A 12,918-nucleotide genomic window follows, 5' to 3' on the forward strand; every position below is an offset into this window, starting at 1 on the left:
CAGGTTGGTGTTGATGCTGTTGGCTCACTGGGGGTATTGGTAGTACTTGATAGCGGGGGTAAAGAGGCCAGTTCCAATAGCCAGTCTGAGATTGGTGAATTTTCATTGCCCACCTCACTTGCAGCTTTAATCACACATTTGATCTTGCCTGGAACTGATTCAGTTCTGGCTGATCCATTTCTTCGTCTGTCTCTTCCAACTCAGACTCTGTCAGGCTGTATTGTGAACTTGAGACTGGTTTAGAGTTTGATAAAACTTTAGCTACCTTTTCTTTCTCTTTCTGAACCCTTGATCTCCCGCTCATGTTTTTAATGTACTTGTAATTAAGTCCTCTTGGGCTGACTAAATACAGGATACCTCAGAATGATAGTAAAAAAAACGGTAAATAACACCGCTGCCTGCTATCAGCTCATGGTCCCAACCTGTATGTGAAATATTCGAATTTGTGAAATCCAAAATATCATCCATGAGCTGCAAATAAAAATGGAAAAAAAAGATTAAACAAAAATAATAGCCAGCCTGGTCCACGATAAATCATGGTCTGTTTGTGTTGTGTTTAAATCTAATGGCATAAGTGTCATCAACTTGAATTGAAGAGTTTAAAGAACAGTAAAGAACAATATAATCTGCATATTGGTGTGTTATAGATGAAGTAATATCATCAGTATATATATGGCCCAGAATTGAACTGTATGGCAAACCGTTAGTAAATTGTCAGATTTAGATATAGTAAGGATTGCTAATTTTCCAGCCTAATATATTTCTTTTGCCTAAAAATGAAAGGTTATATAGTAAAAGCAACAGTACATTAAATTGTAAGTGTGGTATTTTTCAAGTTGAAGTTATTTCTTCACAGTCATGGCATGTAGTAATTTCCATCCATCCATTGTCTCCCGCTTATCCGAGGTCGGGTCGCGGGGGCAGCAGCTTGAGCAGAGATGCCCAGACTTCCCTCTCCCCAGCCACTTCTTCTAGCTCTTCCGGGAGAATCCCAAGGCGTTCCCAGGCCAGTCGAGAGACATAGTCCCTCCAGCGTGTCCTGGGTGTTCCCCGGGGCCTCCTCCCGGTTAGACGTGCCCGGAACACCTCACCAGGGAGGCGTCCAGGAGGCATCCTGATCAGATGCCCGAGCTACCTCATCTGACTCCTCTCGATGCGGAGGAGCAGCGGCTCTACTCTGAGCCCCTCCCGGATGACTGAGCTTCTCACCCTATCTTTAAGGGAAAGCCCAGACACCCTGCGGAGGAAACTCATTTCAGCCGCTTGTATTCGCGATCTCATTCTTTCGGTCACTACCCATAGCTCATGACCATAGGTGAGGGTAGGAACATAGATCAACTGGTAAATTGAGAGCTTCGCCTTGCGGCTCAGCTCCTTTTTCACCACGACAGACCGATGCAGCGCCCGCATTACTGCGGACGCCGCACCGATCCGCCTGTCGATCTCACGCTCCATTCTTCCCTCACTCGTGAACAAGACCCTGAGATACTTGAACTCCTCCACTTGGGGCAGGATCTCGCTACTAACCCTGAGAGGGCACTCCACCCTTTTCCGGCTGAGGACCATGGTCTCGGATTTGGAGGTGCTGATTCTCATCCCAGCCGCTTCACACTCGGCTGCGAACCGATCCAGAGAGAGCTGAAGATCACGGCCTGATGAAGCAAACAGGACAACATCATCTGCAAAAAGCAGTGACTCAATCCTGAGCCCACCAAACCGGACCCCCTCAACGCCCTGGCTGCGCCTAGAAATTCTGTCCATAAAAGTTATGAACAGAATCGGTGACAAAGGGCAGCCCTGGCGGAGTCCAACTCTCACTGGAAACGGGTTCGACTTACTGCCGGCAATGCGGACCAAGCTCTGGCACCGATCGTACAGGGACTGAACAGCCCTTATCAGGGGGGCCGGTACCCTATACTCTCGGAGTACCCCCCACAGGATTCCCCGAGGGACACGGTCGAATGCCTTTTCCAAGTCCACAAAACACATGCAGACTGGTTGGGCAAACTCCCATGCACCCTCCAGGACCCTGCTAAGGGTATAGAGCTGGTCCACTGTTCCGCGACCAGGACGAAAACCACACTGTTCCTCCTGAATCCGAGGCTCGACTATCCGACGGACCCTCCTTTCCAGGACCCCTGAATAGACTTTTCCAGGGAGGCTGAGGAGTGTGATCCCTCTGTAGTTGGAACACACCCTCCGATCCCCCCTTCTTAAAGAGGGGGACCACCACCCCGGTCTGCCAATCCAGAGGCACTGTCCCTGATGTCCATGCGATGTTGCAGAGGCGTGTCAGCCAAGACAGTCCTACAACATCCAGAGCCTTGAGGAACTCCGGGCGTATCTCATCCACCCCCGGGGCCCCTGCCACCAAGGAGTTTTTTGACCACCTCGGTGACCTCAGTCCCAGAGATAGGGGAGCCCACCTCTGAGTCCCCAGGCTCTGCTTCCTCATTGGAAGGCATGTTAATGGGATTGAGGAGGTCTTCGAAGTACTCCCCCCACCGACCCACAACGTCCCGAGTCGAGGTCAGCAGCGCACCATCCCCACCATATACAGTGTTGACACTGCACTGCTTCCCCTTCCTGAGACGCCGGATGGTGGGCCAGAATCTCCTCGAAGCCGTCCGAAAGTCGTTCTCCATGGCCTCCCCAAACTCCTCCCACGCCCGAGTTTTTGCCTCAGCAACCACCAAAGCCGCATTCCGCTTGGCCTGCCGGTAATTTGCCACATAAAATTGTGTTCTAGAGTGAAGGGTTTTTTTTTTTTTTTATAAATTTTAAAAATACTTTATCATGCTTTCATACCTGATTAAAAAAAAAAGTCTTAAAACTTATCAAATACATCCACTTTGATCAGGTATCCTTGAGATAATGGAAGGAAACTAGAAGTAATCATTTTGTCATAGGCTCTTGGTCCTATTTTCTTTTCGTAAGGATACATTATTTGCTTATTTGTGTACATGCAGCAGCCTTGGATTTAGGGCAGTGTAACGCCAAAAAAACACTGCCCCCATTTTAAAATATGTCTGGCTATTTTTCATAGCTTACGGGATGGGATGCGTGGCAGTGTAGTGAAAAGAGCACAAGGGAGTTTCATTGTACTTTGTAACAATACTGTAACCACATATCTGAACTGAACTATTTACATAACATTGTGTTTTTTAATATGTTTTACTAGTGCTGGGCGGTATACCGGTTCATACCGAAAACCGTTTTTTATTTTTTTTAAGATATGGATTTTTCTTATACTGCAACACCGGTTTAAATTGCCTAAACGACGTTCGGAACGTGGCACAGCGGGAAACTGTTTAAGTGGGGACCTTTTTCACTGCTACACCGCTAAACCCAGATTTGTTGCACTAGGGCTCTTTTTCACTGCTACACCACCAAATAGTGGGTGGTAGCATAGGTATGCTGTGCGGTGAAAATGGACAGAGAGCATTATGAAACTGAACTAAAAGTAAAGTTGAACATGTGATGAACAGAAGAACTTTTGCCGAAAAAAAGGAGTCACATCCGTCGCCTGGAGATACTTTAGTTTTAAAAGGTCAGATGTGTAAATACTGTTTCTATACTACTGGATAATACTGCAAGCCAAGTTGTACTTGTTTTTGTACTTGCTAGTGTATGTTTTGCTTGTATTCATTCTGCGATGTGCTATCGACTCGTTCAGAGATGGGCACAACTCTGAATGGATGGCATAATTAAACATGTATAACGAAGATATTTTTAAAGTTCTGAACACTCCATCGGCTAAGTTAATAACTAGTTTTAATTTCACAAAGACGTTTAACGTGCGGTGATTGGTAATTATCGTGTGGTTTTGGTAGAGAGCAGGAATATCATGAAGTGAATGGATTCTGTGCGGTGATTGCTGCAGGCGCCTGCTCTTAGTGCGGAGGAAGTCAGTTTAAGAAGCGTAGTGATTAACGATTGGGTCAGGGAACACTTAACACAAAGTATTTGATGTGCTGCATTAACTTGTGACGGGGTTTGAGAAAATCTAGTAAATTAAACATTGATTTTAGGATGAAGTTTAGTTTACCACATTCTACTTTAATTATAAAGAAAACTGAGAATAAAGTGGAAATGTCGACTTTAATCTTGACATAGTCAACATGTCGAATTTATTCTCGACATATAGTTTGTTTTTTTTCTTCCGTGTCCATATTTTTTTTTCTTCACAGTGGCCCTAATGCGCTTCCATAGGGCTATACCACAAACAGCATTATAAATGCAAGTTGCAGTTTTTATTATTTATGTATATAGCTTAGCTTGAAGCAAGGTCCATATTAATGCAGTTTGCCTAAATGATGGCACAGTTGGTAAGATGTCATCACCAAGATTGCACTTGTTTTATTTTAATTTGGTGAATACTGTGTAATGCACCTGGGCTTGAAGCCTTGAAGTAATGGTGCAACTATCAGTAATACTATTATATATTTTATTGTTATTATTTATTAGTTTAAATATCATGCAGTTTAATGATGGTAAAATTGTTTAAAAAGTCACTTTAACGTGTCAGTGGACAGAGATTGTTAACATTAACAGAAAGTGTAGTTGGTTTACAAAAAATATTTACAATTTATTCCTTTTCTAAGACGTGTTCAGTGCAATCCAACTTTTGACAAACACCTCTGGATATTTTACTAAGTCTAAATGCCTCTTTGGATGGTTGAAAATATGTTGTCAAAATCATAGTTTAAGCTTTTGCAAAATTGGTTCAATTAAAGGTGCTATATTTTGACTGCATCTGTCATGCAATGTGATTCCTTCTCTTTAGTGCCACCCCCTTGAAAACTATCACTTTATGGGGCCATGCAAACCTGGATTAATACTTGTGTGCACATTAAAATGTCTTTTTGTACGATGTACAATTCTCATAACAGTCTAATAGGTTATTCTTAGCCAGTCTACTGCAGTAATTGCAGTGGAAAATGTGGTTAACATCCACTCATGCATGGGGAAAAAAATACCGTCTAATACCGTGAAACCGGCAGAATTTAGAAAAATACCGTGATATAGAATTTTGGTCATACCGCCCACCTCTATGTTTTACATTTTTTAATTAGGCAAACCATTTCTACCCTCAGAAAAAGGCAAAGGTAGAGCATATAAAAGAGTAGATTGAAGTGCCACAAACCCATTATCTTTTTTTTTTTTTTTATAATGAGGCACTGTTGCTAATGATATAGTAATAGTGATACATGTATACATATACGAGGGGGGACCCAAAAATAACCGGAATTTTGTTGTTGTTAGGTTGGTACTTGTAGTACGTGGTTGGGCCGCTAGGGCGATCTAGTTACACTCCTCACAAGTCAGTCTGCCAAGTGCCATCAGTCTGGAAGGTTGTGCTTGTGTTCAGTGAATTTTTTTGTAAAAGTAGTTTTGTGCAAGCGTGGTTTTTTTACGATGGCCGATTATCGTGAGCAACGCGCAACAGTGAAATTTTGTTTTCTTCTTGAAAAAAGTGTTGCAGAAACTATTGTTATTGAAACGGTATGACAACCCTTAACCACCCACCCTACTCACCGGATTTAGCTCCGTATGATTTCTTTTTGTTCCCTCGAATGAAAAAAGACTTGAAAGGAAGGCGTTTTGCTGACGTTGAAGAGGTAAAACAAGAAACGACCAGAGCATTAATGGGCATTTCTTCAGACGAATTTTAAAAATGTTTCGAACAATGGAACAAACGGTTAGATAAGTGTATTTCCGCCAATGGAGAGTACTTTGAAGGAGACTAATTGTAGTTTGTACAGAAAATGAAATTAAACATGTTTTAAAAATATTTCCGGTTATTTTTGGGTCCCCCCTCGTATATGTGTGTGTGTATGTATATATATATATATATATATATATATACAGTAATCCCTCACTATATCGCGCTTCGACTTTTGCGGCTTGACTCTATTGCGGATTTTATATGTAAGCATATTTAAATATATATCGCGGATTTTTTGTTGGTTCGCGGATTTCTGCGGACAGTGGGTCTTTTAATTTCTGGTACATGCTTCCTCAGTTGCTTTGCCCAGTTCATTTCATACAAGGGACGCTATTGGCAGATGGCTGAGAAGCTACCCAACCAGAGTGCGTATTATGTATTAAATAAAACTCCTCAAATATATTGTGACCACGGGGGCTCTTCGCACCCCTAGAGGATACGGCCGCTCCTCAAAAAACGCTGAAAGATTACCTTCACATTGCTCTCTTCTTTGCTGGGCTTACATATGGCTGCTTTATCAAGCGATATGCTTCCTGCATGGTGCTTCGCATACTTAAAAGATCAAACAGCACGCATTGATTTTTGATTTTTACTTTTCTCTCTCTCTCTCTTGCTCTGACATTCTGTGCTCCTGATGGAGGGGGTGTGAGCAGGGGGGCTGTTCGCACACCTAGACGATACGGACGCTCGTCTAAAAATGCTGAAAGATTACCTTCACGTTGCTCCCTTCTGTGCAGCTGCTTCGTGAAGCGACATGCTTTCCCCACGGTGCTTCGCATACTTAAAAGCTCGAAGGGCACGTATTGATTTTTGATTGTTTGTTTTTCTTTGTCTCTCTCTCTGACATTCTCTGCTCCTGACGGAGGGGGTTTGAGCTGCTGCCTTCCTTGCAACTGCTTTGTGCGGTGGTGCTTCGCATACTTAAAAGCCAAACAGCTCTATTGATTTTTGTTTGCTCTTTTTTCTGTCTCTCTCTCTCTGACATTCTCTGCTCCTGACACACACTCCTTTGAAGAGAAAGATATGTTTCGTGCTTCTGCTATCGATTTCTTGTTTTTAGCATTAAACAGGAATGTGCGCAGATTGTTCGTGGGTTTGTGTGCTATTCTGACGCCTGACTTGGCCAGGATGCGTGCTGTACACGAAACGCAGTTTATAGCATTCCATGCAGTTCTTGCTCAGCGGTATACATAGGACAAACTTCAAAAAGAATCGCAACACGTATACAGGAACATCGCAACGCCGTCAGAAGAAAGGACTCACTTTCATTGATCTACACGCATACTAAATCAACAGGACATACATTTAACTGGGATAATGTACAAGTAAAATTTAAGGCCAGTACTAAAAGTGCCAGTGAGCTGGCCGAATCTTGGCTATCAAATGAGAACGCCATCAACAGACACTTGGACATAAATTCAGCATATGCAAACTTAAGAAGAACATGTTCATAATAAATAAACTGTACACCCAATACACCCCCCCCCCCCCAATCACACTGACTTAGCCACCCCCTCCACGTAATGTTTTGCTATATATTGCTTTTGAAGCTTGTAAGTCTAAGCATTATCCTCTGATGAAGACCCCTGGCAGGGGTTGAAAGCTCAGGAATAAAAACTACTTTATGATACGCGATTCATTTTTTCTTCCTTTGTGGATCTCCAACTGCAAATATGCAAACCGTATCACAGACCTTCTCTTCCATATATATATATATTTATGTGTATACTTGACAAATAGTTCAATTTTGGTCTCATCTGACCATAAGACCTTTTTCCACTTGGCATCAGAATCTTCAAGGTGCCTTCTGGCAACGCTGAAATGAGCCTTAATGTGGCCTTTCTTGAGAAGTGGCTTTTTCCTTGCAACCCTCCAGAACAAGCCACAATTGTGGAGTGCTTGTGAAATTGTTGTCACATGCACACAATGACCACTCTTTGCCATAAAATCCTGTAACTCCTTTAAAGTGGCCATTGGCCTCTTGGTAGCCTCTCTTACCAGTTTACTCCTTGCTCTTCCATCCAGTATGGAGGGACGGCCAGATCCAGTGAGGGTCCTAGTAGTACCAAACACTTGCCACTTCTTTATTATGGACTTTACTGTGCTCCTTGGGATTGATAAAGCCTTTGAGATTTTTTGTATCCATCTCCTGCCTTATGTCTGTCCACAACTCTATCCCTGAGATCTTTTGAAAGTGGCTTGTCACCCATACAGTAGTCAGTTGTTTGCTGTCAATTACACTACCAAGCAAGGGAATTCTCCAGGAACAGCTGTTTTTATGCTTCACTAATCACACTGATTACAATTAATCATAGGTGGAAGCCAGTAACCATGGCCTGCAATGGAAATGGTGCTTACTTACACCTGATTGAGTTTACAAATATTTTTTAAGAGGGTGATCCTTTATTAATCTCAGTATTTCTTGTTTTTTATTTTTAAAAATTCTTCTGAACTGTAGCTGTGATATCTTTCACTTGGATGTTATAGATTGCATTGAGTAAGTAAAGCTGGAAAAAATATTGGTTTCTGTGTTTTTATTTAAGGCTGCAAAGCAAAAAAAAAAAAGGGAATATTTCGAAGGGGGTGATTCTTTTCTATACCCACTGTATTTATATGTGTACTAGCAAAATACCCGCTCTTCGCAGCGGAGAAGTAGTGTGTTAAAGAGGTTATGAAAAAGTAAAGGAAACATTTTAAAAATAACATAACATGATTGTCAATGTAATTGTGTTGTCATTGTTATGAGTGTTGCTGTCTTTTATATATATATATATAATATACACACACACACACACACATAAAATATATATACATATACATATATACATATATATACATATCTACATATACACATCCACATATATATACATATATATATATATATATATATATATATATATATATATATATATATATATATATATATATACACATATCAACATATATATACACACAAACATAAACACACACATATACATATACACATACATACATACACACACACACATATATATATATATATATATATATATATATATATATATATATATATATATATATATATATATATATATATATATAAAAAATTGGCTCCAGCAGACCCCCGTGACCCTGTGTTCGGATTCAGCGGGTTGGAAAATGGATGGATGGATATATATATACACACAGACACATATATATACATATCTACATATATAATCTAGACATACATACATAGATTGACACATATATATATACATATCTACATATATATATGTAATTGTGTTGTCATTGTTATGAGTGTTGCTGTCATATATATATATATATATATATAGCAAAATACCCGCACTTCGCAGCGGAGAAGTAGTGTGTTAAAGAGGTTATGTAAACATATATATATATATACAGTAATCCCTCCTCCATCGCGGGGGTTGCGTTCCAGAGCCACCCGCGAAATAAGAAAATCCGCGAAGTAGAAACCATATGTTTATATGGTTATTTTTATATTGTCATGCTTGGGTCACAGATTTGTGCAGAAACACAGGAGGTTGTAGAGAGACAGGAACGTTATTCAAACACTGCAAACAAACATTTGTCTCTTTTTCAAAAGTTTAAACTGTGCTCCATGACAAGACAGAGATGACAGTTCTGTCTCACAATTAAAAGAATGCAAACATATCTTCCTATTCAAAGGAGTGTGCGTCAGGAGCAGAGACTGTCATAAAGACAGAGAAAGCAAACAAATCAATAGGGCTGTTTGGCTTTTTAAGTATGCGAAGCACCGCGGCACAAAGCTGTTGAAGGCAGCAGCTCACACCCCCTCAGTCAGGAGCAGAGAGAGAGAGACAGAGAAAAACAAACATGCAAAAATCAATACGTGCCCTTCGAGCTTTTAAGTATGCGAAGCACCGTGCAGCATGTCGCTTCACTAAGCAGCTGCACAGAAGGTAGCAACGTGAAGATAATCTTTCAGCATTTTTAGACGAGCGTCCGTATCGTCTAGGTGTGCGAACAGCCCCCCTGCTCACACCCCCTATGTCAGGATCAGAGAAAGCGCAAGAGAGAGAAAGAGAAAAGTAAGTTGGGTAGCTTCTCAGCCATCTGCCAATAGCGTCCCTTGTATGAAATCAACTGGGCAAACCAACTGAGGAAGCATGTACCAGAAATTAAAAGACCCATTGTCCTCAGAAATCCGCGAACCAGCAAAAAATCCGCGATATATATTTAAATATGCTTACATATAAAATCCGCGATAGAGTGAAGCCGCGAAAGGCAAAGCGTGATATAGCGAGGGATCACTGTACATATACAAATATACATATATATACATATCTACATATACAGATATCTACATATAGCAAAATACCCGCGCTTCGCAGCGGAGAAGTAGTGTGTTAAAGAGGTTATGTAACCATATATATACATAAACATATATACATATATATACATATCTACATATACACATATCTACATATACATATATATACATATACACATCCACATATACATATATATATATATATACATATACAAATTTACATATCTACATATATATATATATATAGATATAAATATAGACATACATATATACATACATACATTCACATATATATATATATACTGTATATATACATATCTACTTATTGGCTCCTGTATTTAGGATATAGCGGGTTGGATAATGGATGGATAGACATTTGTATGCATAGCCCTATTTGCCCGTTTTCGTTTTTTTTCTTTCTTCAGTAATATTTCAGTAAACCCGGAGCTTGTCAGTTCAAATCCTGGTACTGACACCACTGTGTGACCCTGAGGAAGTCACTTCACCTGCCTGTGCTGCAAAAAACAAAAGTAATGTAACAAATTGTACCTCAGATGTTGCAAGTTGCTGGAATAAAGGCATAAGTAAAATAGATAAATATGTATTATACACATAGGAACTATTAATTTATTTTCAGTTAAGTCATCTGCAGCAAACTTTTATAAATGAGGGTTTCTCATTTTTAGATAGTGCAAACTGTTTCTTCTTCATTGACGTTTTCTCTTGGAGAGGTTTTTTCATTTCATTGAAAATTAAAGCAGCAGCTGCCAAAATATGTAGCTTTCTTATTAATTTTTCAACATTGTGTAAAATAAATTTATAAAGTAACATAAAAGGTTTAAATACTGGTTATCCTTTTACACTAAAATATTACTAAAGAGATACAAAAAAAGTAAAATGGATATGTTATTTTTCTTTAAGGAGATTAAATATTACTGAAAAAAGAAAAAAAAAAATAAAACAGCCAAATGGGGCTATGCATACGAACTTAAAAGGTTTAAATAAAATAGAAAAATATATTTTATTTTTACTTGCTTAACTTGTGGAGGGTGTATCCTGTAGCAAAGCCCTAACTTTTTTCGTGAAAGCCCGTTTCAGTCAATAAGTCTTAAAAAAAGGTGTAAAGATATTGACAATAAGCTAAGCAAACCCAGGAAGACATGGAATCGTTTAAATCAAGTATCATTACATCCTCCTTTCTTAAAGAGAAGTAAGGCAGTACTTATAAGCTTACATATTTATATATAGACATACATACATATATATATATATCTATATCCGAAGCCGTGCAAGCACACTCTTCAGAATGCAACGTATAGTTGTACAGAAGAAAAGCAATCTTGCCTCAAATGAATGGCAACCTTTTGTAGGTCTATGAACTTAATTTAAACTTTAGGTTTACACGGTGCTTTCTTTCCGAAGTACCTGCACTCATGAATATGTCTGTATGTGTCAATCGGTCAAATCCACGCGCTTCGCACCGGCGAAGTACCGCTTTTAAATTTTTATTAAGAAGAAAAGAAAACCTTTTTAAATTGAGGGAAAATATACTAATAACAGTTTGTTAAGGATCTGTTTTTTTGTGAAGCTGCCTTCACTCGAGTGATCACTTCGAGCTGACTTGCTGGCCAACTATAAGCGTTACCTGGTAGGTAACCACCCATACAATCAGATTGTGAATCAGACTACGAATGCCGTGAATGTAATTACCGCGATCTACATGTTGTCAAATAAACGAACCACACGCCGTGGCGCAATTTTAGGGGCTTCGCCTGTAGCGCTGACGTCCGAGGTTCGATTCCCGTAAGGGAGTGAAGTGAGTGGCTGGTTACCTACCAGGTAACGCTTATGGTTGGCCAGCAAGTGAGGTAACATCAGCCACGGTGCCTTCAGTTGTGAGAAGCAGATCATAGAATGGTTGAAAATAGTTTACTGTCAAATAATGCAAAGAGTACGCGACACGTCTTTCCCCCTTATTCTTGGCTCATCAGGCGTACACACTCACTGCACTCGCTTACGGTAATCGAACCTTGGACGTCAGCGCTAGAGGGGCTTCGCAGCGGTGAAGTATTGCTTTTAAATTTTAATAAAGAAGAAAAGAAAACCTTTTTAAATTAAGTCTTAAAAAGAGGTGTAAAGATATTGACAATAAGCTACGCAAACCCACCAAGAAATGCAATCGTTTAAATCAAGGCGCGAGTCGAAAAACACCATCCCAGAATATTAGTTAACGATTAACACATTTCTATATGTATTGTAAGCATAGAATACAACTGATAATATGTTGCGCTTATTTATCTGGTGTACCGACATTTTTGCGCGTTTAACGTCTGAAATCTAACGTGGTTTGTGCCCTTCAGAATGAAAACAGTTTGCATTTACCTTTTTAATAAAAGGCGAGCTTTTAAGCCTGAGAAATCACCCCGTAAATGCACACGTTTAATTGCACATGTGTTAATATGTATGCTTACACAGTATTAAAAGACACTGAACAACGTAATTTACCTTTGTTCCCGCGTTTGATAAAAGGCGAGCTTTTAAGCCTGAGAAATCACCCCGTAAATGCACACGTTTAATTGCACATGTGTTAATATGTGTGCTTACACAGTATTAAAAGACACTCAAAAATTAACGTCATTTACCTTCGTTCCCGCGTTTGACTCGTGCTGTAAATCTCTTCCTTGTTTTTAGTTCACGTGATTACGTAGGAGGCGTGATGACGCAATACGTGACTCCGCCTCCTCCATTAGAGTATATGGACAAAAAACAGGTTCCAGTTATGACCATTACGCGTAGAATTTCGAAATGAAACCTGCCTAACTTTTGTAAGTAAGCTGTAAGGAATGAGCCTGCCAAATTTCAGCTTTCCACCTACACGGGAAGTTCGAGAATT

The 12,918-nt window shown here is 39.9% G+C and overlaps 1 protein-coding gene across 1 annotated transcript in view; it reads right to left on the bottom strand.

The window, feature by feature from the left end:
• Positions 1-3,349: 3,349 nt before the first annotated feature.
• trappc11 (trafficking protein particle complex subunit 11) overlaps positions 3,350-12,918 on the bottom strand; it is a 973,608-nt gene continuing 964,039 nt past the window's right edge. The window contains exon 31 of the mRNA XM_051928428.1: positions 3,350-3,361. The gene's annotated coding sequence lies outside the window, so the exon portion shown is untranslated. The remainder of the gene's footprint in view (positions 3,362-12,918) is intronic.

This window comes from Erpetoichthys calabaricus, chromosome 5, assembly GCF_900747795.2.
Source record: "Erpetoichthys calabaricus chromosome 5, fErpCal1.3, whole genome shotgun sequence".
Taxonomy (NCBI): Eukaryota; Metazoa; Chordata; class Cladistia; order Polypteriformes; family Polypteridae; genus Erpetoichthys; species Erpetoichthys calabaricus.